The sequence below is a fragment of the Thermobia domestica genome, chromosome 9, assembly GCF_964235325.1.
Source record: "Thermobia domestica chromosome 9, izTheDome1.hap1.1, whole genome shotgun sequence".
Lineage (NCBI taxonomy): Eukaryota > Metazoa > Arthropoda > Insecta > Zygentoma > Lepismatidae > Thermobia > Thermobia domestica.
Window position 1 is genome coordinate 3607899 of NC_137462.1, and position 9250 is coordinate 3617148.

The following is a 9250-nucleotide window of genomic DNA, read 5'->3' on the forward strand; positions in this document are numbered from 1 at the left end:
CAAATCCCCCCACATAGTCATACACTAAGTACAAGGGCACATTATTATTCCCATACGATATAAAAAAAACCCAGATATTCCTAGAAAAACACCCTAAGTACAAGGGCAAGAACTCAGTCTATTACCTACTTTTTAACATCCTAGATAGTCAGTGAATAATTCCTGAAAGTATGGCGTTTCTCGTCCTTCCCTAAATGAGAAGTACGGCTCCTTAACTATAACCCTTCCCATTTAGGGAAGGACGAGAAACGCCATACTTTCAGGAATTATTCATTGACTATCTAGGATGTTAAAAAGTAGGTAATAGACTGAGTTCTTGCCCTTGTACTTAGGTTGTTTAGGTAGTGCAACAGTAAGATGTATCCTCGTGCACGGGAGATGAGAAGTAGCTGTTCTTAACTATTACCCGAAAAACAATCCAACCTTTACTAGATGGGAACTTAAGAGCACGAATGCTATCTAGGCGGTTAAGAGTAGGGCGAAGCTGATGGGATTGCGTCCGCAGTGAGCAAGCGCGTCAGCGGCGCTGATAATACACGTCTGTGAGGACAACAGAAGCATGTGGGTTTTCGTAGTGAGCATGTATCAGTAACACTTTTAATTATTTCGCACTAGTAATGCTACACTTATAAACATAAAATGCAGCGTTTGACCTGCAGACATAATCCACATGCGGAAAAATAGGGCAAAAATAATAAGTTGGTCGTCCGCCTAGTTTCTTTTAGGTATAAGCTTAATAATTGGTTCCTTTCTGTACTAAAGTTTAATAATTAACTGCCGCTGATGGCGGCCCTGAAATACAAAATTTACGGAGAAGATGCAATATGAGGTGAGGTGACAGTGGGCCATAACCTGTCAATGTTTTAAACCCACTGTGTTATTAACCTGGGATATGTGTGCTGCTGTATTATCATGGGGGTGAAGGTGAACAAAACGAGGTCAGCGGGGCTTCTAACACTTTCGCTCGCTCAGCTGTGTTTCGTAACTTAAGTAATCCCCCCCCCCTTTTTTTTTAAAGCAATAAAGTTGTGTATGCGAAATGGACAAAATACCACGTGACATTACGTCACGCTTGGGTAGTACAACTTCAATATAAATTTAACCTCACCCTTTGGGAAGACATGATATTTAATAGGCCGCATTCTTTTAGTCATTAAAGAGTAGTGTGTAGTTTGCAACACTTAACAGTTCCAAGGCACTAATTTTGCGCAGTAATAGTATATTCATACATACTGATATTGGAAAGAGCAAAAGAAGCATAAAAATAAGAAATATTTATGATTAGTAGAGAATAGTGAAGGGTAGGAATGAAACAGGAGTAATTGTAGACAAGATAAATGAAAGTAAGACCAGGAAAGTTGTAATAGAAGGTTGCAAACAGGTTCTTGTGGCTTATTTCTGGGGACACCATCTGCGGCAGTTTAGCCAATTTTAATATTTTTAACTCTCACAGTATTGCCGAGCGAGAGTTAGCGAGGGAAGGTGGGTTAGAGCCGCTCAGGGCAGGTTGTTTTTTGTCTTTATTACAGCTAAATGGGAACCAAATCCAAAAATAGCATCTAATACAATCATCTTTCATATGCATTCACGTATTTTGACTGTCGTACAGCAGTTGTAATGATTTTACACTAGTAAATAAAATACGGGTACAGGTGTATAACTTAATTATAATCATCATGTCTTTACACATCTTGTTTTGTCTTAACTAATTATCTCCGAATGCCTGCTGGACTTCTGGCACGTGTCTTCCGACTAAATACAGATTTATAATATATAATCTAGACAAAATGCCTGTTCATGTAGTATGTGCCATGAATACTAATTTGTGATTTTTTTACATCTTATTGAATCCTCTTATTTTTAAAAATCTAGCAGATCCACACTATAGCAGTCAGAATTAAGATTATTTGTTCATACTGCAATACTAAAATGTGCTTGTTCTTTTAAGTTAATATAATTTAGACGTAGCTATGTATCTTTCACTTTTGATACTTTGAGTTCTTAGTATGGTACCGTACCCAATATCTTCAGATATACTGTTCCATTCTTTCAATTAATTATAATTTCCAATTAATTTGTAAAGTAAATTTGGTTGCTGGGACACGATCTTAAAATTTGTAATAGACATTTCGTTTATTTATTTTTCTCCGAGGTATTCTTGTTTTACAAATACATACGGCTTGTACAATCCAGTACTTTATCAAAGCTTCCCTTATCCAGATTGAATTTAGGTCATTTTGTCCTTCATTATATGAAGACATTTTATGGATTATATTTACGTGTTTAGTGTTATGTTTAGTGTTGTAAAATTTCAGGAAATTTTGAACCTGTTGGTAAAAAACAGTTTTTTTTCGAGTTTTTCTGGAAAATTGGGATAAGAAAAAAATATCTTTTTTGTATTAATTTTACTAATTTTACTTTTTTTTCGAACACGTAAAGAATTAAAGTTGATAAATTTCAATGTTGCGAATATTAAAAAAAAAAATCGCCCGAAAATAAAACTCTTGCAATGATTACTTTTGAAAATTAATAGTCTGCACACACTTCCTTTATGTGCTTTTTAGTTATTTATTTGTGGATGTGCATTAATCACAGAACAGAACTTCTACAGTTACATACAAATCTACCATCATGAAGCATTTTTGTTGCAACGAATAGGGCTCTTGAATGAAACAGAGTTCTCAATGTGCTCTATAATCTGAATCTACGTGTACAGGTGCAGCTGCTAGACAGATGGTAAGTCCCAGAATTCGAGACGAATGCAATTGCTGCCAGCTAGTAATAAAGAAAATCACGGCACGCCCAATTGACATGATGTGGGAATCTTGCTTTGGTTTTACTTGAGCAATTTTTGAGTTAACCCTATAAAAGTACTGGAAAGTCGTTTCGGATCTTTATGTTAAAGAAGGGCCCCATTGTGGTTGACAACATAAAAAGATATTGATAATGAAGTTCACAGCAGTACATCGATAACGCTCTCGCTTTTGATACAAGCGGTCCCGATGGGAACACTGTCTTTTGAGGCTACCAATTTTCAGTGACATTATTCCCGGGTTTTACGCATTCACATCAGGGGAATTCCGGGATAGTACCTAACAAGGATCCTAGGCTGTTTTCTTCCTTCCCCACTTTCTCGGGTTGTGTGATCGCCGAAGGGCGTCATTCCTCGTACTGGACGGGCTAAAATGGCCATAGATGCCGAAAGCGTAGAAATATAACTCCTAATTCCCCTAAATTTCACAGCAGTACGTGTTCAGCCATTCTTCCAGAAAATGTTAGGAAAATAAGTCAAAATGTGGGAGGGGAGCTGCACTAAAACAATTTGCTTTAAAACGTGCCCTGGATAAGAGTGTCATGTGATCGCAATTTATTTTTTTTAGCTGCGGGGGAGCAGAGCGATCCGTAAGTGTTCATGGAAGGAACACTGCATGTATTGTTCTGCAAGGAATTCGCTTTGTTTTTCATACCAGGTCCTAGCTACAAAGACAAAGAAGTTCTTGTTTTTCTGTGAGTGCTTTACTCCGTTTTGTTCTTTGTAAAGCCGGTCATATGCACTCTACTGAAAATTTTACTTGGTTCACTTGTCAGACGGAAACATTCTTTAAATTTAAGTAAATACACATCGTAGAAGCTGATTCTGTTTTAATAGACGTTTTGCAGAATGTTAAGGAGAGCTTCAGCCCAAAATCCCCTCCCCCCGTAAGTCCGCCATGCCCACGGGGTGTTAATAGCACAGCAATGCTACGAGACCCACAGGAGAAATAATTATAGCCTTTCTTAACATTTAGCATCACTAGTGTCGTTTTTCTTGCATGCTGCATTTACTTGGCGTTACTTTACTTCTGGTGGCAAAAATTGGAACAATTTTTTCTACACCAATTGCTTCTGTATGTACTCCTACCAAGTTTAGTTGCATTCTGTCAAGTAGTTACGTCTCTAGAGTTCTCTGAACAGCGATACTTATTTTATGATAACCTGGTACTTCATCACATAGGGAGAGGAAAAAAAAAAAAAAAGAAGAAAAGTGAAATGAAATGAAATGAAATCTTTAAGTTTTACGTCCCACGGTTATGCCGGTTAGGCTAAAGGAGACGGTGATTATGAGAGATGAGTGAAATGGTGGAATGAAGAAAGTGGGAGGAAACGGGAGAACCCCGAGAAAACCCACGAGCACGGTGTTTGTCCACCACAAAGTTCACTTGGCGGGGGCTGGGATCGAACCCGGGACCCCAAGCACCAGAGGTGAACGCTCTACCACTGAGCCACCGCGCCCCCAAGAAGAAAAGTGACTGTAAAACATTGAGATAAGTGCCATTTTGAAATGCATTCACGTAAAGTGTTACCAGGTTAAACATTTCCATTAGTTTTGATGGAGGAACACAGTATCGTGATCCCGTTGTTCACATTTTGTGTATATAAGGTACGAATTCACTTTAGGAATGACCAGTAAAATCAGAAGAAAAAATCGACGATGGTTTGGCAGGAACTTGAACCTGGATCTTCCACTTGCTACGCGGTTACTCCTCAAATTGATCTAAAAGTATCATTACCAGTTTTTCAATAGTTAGGCACTTTATTCTTTAAAACCCTGCACACCAGCTGTTCGCTGGAAATATGTATGGTGGTAGTAGTAATCTAATATCGAGGGATTGCTAGGATAGGATGCATTTGCAAATTGTATTTATGTATGTATTTATTTAATTTAAATGTACCAGTAGATATGGAACAGAGATTCAGTAACATACAAATGTGGATACTGGACTGAGTAGGATTCGAAACCAGATTTTGTACTTGTCGGGCAATTTATTACTTGAGCGTACATATGACAGCCAGTTTCCTACGTTTAAACCCTTTATTCACCAAATCCAACAGATTATCATAGCAGGTGCAAGTTGCAGCATCAGAGTCCAATTTTTCTATAGACTATTTACCATGTTGAAAATAATTGATAATTACTCGATTTTTTTGCTGACAATGAAGGTGAAGACGTATTTTCCCGTGCCCTTTTCTCCTTTATTAACCGCCTTTTCTTCTATCTCAGAAGCATCCTACTTTTTTCTTTGCTTTTTCTCTTCGCGTTAGTCTCGTTCCACCACCACGTTTCTTTTCGTGCAGGGGGACTCTTTCCTAAAGTCTTTCCTGCGGCCATTAATTTTTTTTTTTTTTAATTTTAGTTTTTTTTTTTTCACACGTTTACTCCTTTCATAACATTTTCTTTAATCAATCCCTTTAATTTCTCTCTTTTTTTTTTGGATCGAAAGATCCAATATATTTCAATCAAAGATTTTCTTGTATACTCTACGCCTTATATGTGGAGAACTACATATAGTGTAGCCAAACCCAAACTATCACTTAACTCAGTATGATGTACTTATTACGTAAAAGATACGAAAAGTCGATTTAGGGGCCATTCAAAAATTTTGTGGTCCCTGACCCAAAAACTAATTATTACCCAAGATCTCAATCTTTAAATCCATCTTCTATTGTATCTATCCCAATCTTTAGATCCCAATCTTTTTTCTTATTCCTTTTCTTCACCATCTAATTATCAGCTCTCCACTTCGCGACCTCCTATTGTATCTACCAGGGTGGAAAAAAATCATTTTTGTTGATTTTTTTTTTTTTTTTTTTTTTGGATTTAAATCGATTTTTTTTTATTTAAATCAAATCTTTCTCCTCGTATAATACAAGTCGCGAACTGAAGAAAAAGCATTAGGAATTAGTATTAAATGGTTATTATGCCATTTAAGTGAAAGTATTGGGGTTGAATTTTGAATTATCCCCAATCGTTAACCTATATCAATCCCAAACAATGTTTCTTAACCCTTTTAAATGATGGCTCTTTTTAAAGGTAAATTATACACTTTCAGTCAAGCAGCTACAGCATCATCCCTATTTATCTTAGGATCATGTTACATACATCACTCTCTTCAGAATAGAACAGCTTTTGAAACGGTAGCATTCACATTTCCGTATCATGTCCCTGAAGCAGGAAATTTTGAGAGTAATCGACATTTTTCTTTTACTTTAAAAAAAAAAAAAAAAAATGTTCCCCTCTGGACTTGCCTGTGTTAACGCACAGATCTCAAAATCAACTGGGAAATACAAAAGGGTGTACCAAATGTGTGTACAAAATTTCAAGTTTCTATCTTGAGTAGTAAGGGTGAGGAAACTATTTAACAATGAGCTAAGAACATTCCCACAATGCCCCAGATGACCCGGATGTAATATAAAAATTTCCTCAGACATCCCTATTGATCCTAGGATCACGATTTGTACATTATTTTCTTCACAATAAAACAAATTTTCAAACGGGGCCCTTCAAATGTCTCCATCATGTATCTGGGGCGGGTAAATCACGAAAAAAGGAATTTTCTGTTAAAATATCTTTTTTTTTTTCTTTTTTAATTACCTCTGTGGACTTCTCCCCCTGTTTTAAGGCAGAGATCTGATACAAATTTTGAAAAATACTGAAGGGTGCACTGAATAAATGTGAAAAATTTCAATCTTCTAGGTGCAGAAGTAAGCCCGCGAAATATAATATTCCCCAAATTTCCGTATAAAACAGGATCTCAGGTAACATTTTCCCGAGACATCCCTATTTATCCTAGGAGCATAGTACGTACATCATTTTCTTCAGAATAGAACAGCCTTTCAAACGGTACCATTCATATGTCTCCATCTGAGGCGGGAAAATCACGAAAAAAGCTATTTTTTGTTAAAAATATCCTTTTTTAAAAACATATTTGCCCCTTTGGACCCCGCTGTTTCCACGCAGAGATCTGAAAATATCTGAAAATTATTAAAAGGTGCACTGAACGAGTGTGCAAAGTTTCAGTCTTCAGAATGCAAAATGTAATCCGCCCCCCCCCCCCAAAAAAAAATAATGATAATACGCATAACAAAAAATATCTTAAATTTATCATCACACACTATCCTTCAACGCACAAAGTCGTGAAAGCATATGTAACGTGTTCTAAGATGCCTCAGTCTTGAAAACGAAGTAAAAAAACCTTATTGGTACGTTTTTAATCGAATAATGAAGATTCTACCCTATCGCCTAAAATACGTGATATAATTTAAAAGGTTAAGCATTAAGGAAAAAGTACAGCAACGTTATCAAAATGACACTTTTTTTTCACAAAAGTTACTGATATTTAGCAGGGGCCTATTTTTAAAAACTCAGAACTAGCTTGCGGCATGAAATACATACATTTCGCCTAAAGTTATAAAATTAACAATAAAAAAAAAAAAAAATGGAGAGGGGATAGGACCCCTCCAAATACGCCCTATTATCTGGAAACAAACAAACAGACACGCACAAAAAAGAATTTTCGTCTTAAATGTCGATGGTGATTTCCCCGTTGGAATAGTAAACGATTTTAAAACCCAAACCCAATGTTACGAAAAGAAGAAAGCAGGATTGCTCCGATACCTGTTCAAAACGGGATTTTCCCTAATCATCCTCTGCATGACACTTGTTTTCATACTATACTGTACATTTGAGTCTCATTGTATTATGATTATTAACTTCCATACTCGAAATAACAGCACGGAAACGGGATTTGACTTATTTTCACTTTAAATTAATTTATTTCGGAATTCGATTTAAATCAACGATTTTCATTTAAAAAATCAGACTGATTTAAATCGTGATTTAAATCAATCCACCCTGGTATCTACTCACCGGCTTCCAGACTACATCCATCATTCTATGCATGCATTACCGTGCAGTTCATTTCCCACACCCCGGCCACTGTGTATGTTCTCTCAACCCCTTCCCTTTCTTCTACCGACATACCTGTTTTAGTCTTCACCCACAATGACTCTTTCGTCTATCGGGGTGCTGCAAAGTTCGTGGTCCAAATCCCTCCAGAATTCTATCTTTTCTTCGGAGCCGCAATGGCTCAGTGATAGAGCGTTCACCTTTGGTGCGTGGAGTCCCTGGTTTGATCCCAGCTCGCGCCAAGTGAACTTTGTGGTGGACAAACAGTGTGTGTGGGCTTTTAGGGATTCTCCCGTTTCCCCTACTTTCTTCATTCCATCATTTCTTTCATTTCTCATCATCACAGTCTTCTTTAGCCTAATCGCCATAACCGTGGAACGTAAAACTCTAAGATTTCATTTTTCTATCTTTTCTTCCTTACTGTCTACTTGCGGAGCGTATGCGCACATTACATTGATTATTTATACCCTGCATATCCCAGTACTCATCACTTTATCGCTCCTTCTGTTCATACTTACCACACTATCTTTCAGATCACGAGAAAGAACAATCCCCACATCGTTTCTTACTTGTCGATTTTCTTCACTACTCAGCAACTTGTAGCTACCTCCTAGCTGCCTTGCCTTTTTTTATCTTTCTATCTCTGTTGCTTGCACGCACAGAATTCTCATATTTCTTCTTGGCATCAGATCTGCAATTTCCTACTCTTACCCTCACACAGAGCTCACCGTGGCTAAGCGGTTAGCGTACGTGCCTTATGCGTGGGAGACCCGGGTTCGATTCCCGGTGGGAGCTCATGTATTTCGGATTCCACGTTAATCAGTATGTCGACGTCTCATATAGCCTCGCTGCTGAAAGGGACGCTAAACTCAGATCAAATGTTACCCTCACAGCTTCTGTAACCGAACCTTTCGCTATTTGGTAGCCCTTGCCCATTTCTCACAGAAGCCGGGCGAGGTTTCTGCGCATCGCTTACGCGGTACTTCCTATCATTTTCCGAGATTTTCTTTAGAGAATCCGTCGTGATAGTTTTGGAATTCGGTAACTACTGCCCTTCGTGACGTCAATCCTCCTCATTTTCCCGGGTTTGGAACCAGCACCAAGTTGGAATGGATTCTACCCTAGTGACTGAGTAGTTCCGGCTTACTTTTGTAAAATAGTGATCACAGAGATAAAAGAAGGTATTGATGTGTGTGGAGAGAAAGTTTCTTATAACAGTAATTCACAGTCTACACATTCGTGCGATGAGAATGTCTTACTTTGTTTTCAGCTTATTGGAAAATTATCCTTTCTTATAATATTCGCTTCTTCCTTGAGATTTAGTTGAACTGGCTTCCATAGCAACCTGTTAAAAATTATATTTTTACCCTATTTGAGTGTGATGTTAATGCAGATAATGCCTAATTTTCTGTTTAGTTGAAGTGATCATTTGGAGATCTGATCTGTTATTGACATAATCGTGTATAGATAAATGTACAGTTCAGTTGATTGTTTCATCCCATATTCTTTTAGCTAACGAGGAGC

The 9250-nt window shown here is 37.5% G+C and overlaps 1 protein-coding gene across 2 annotated transcripts in view; it reads left to right on the forward strand.

The window, feature by feature from the left end:
• The window catches only part of Ciao1 (cytosolic iron-sulfur assembly component 1), a 66067-nt gene that overhangs the window by 934 nt on the left and 55883 nt on the right, over positions 1 to 9250 (forward strand). The window lies entirely within an intron of this gene.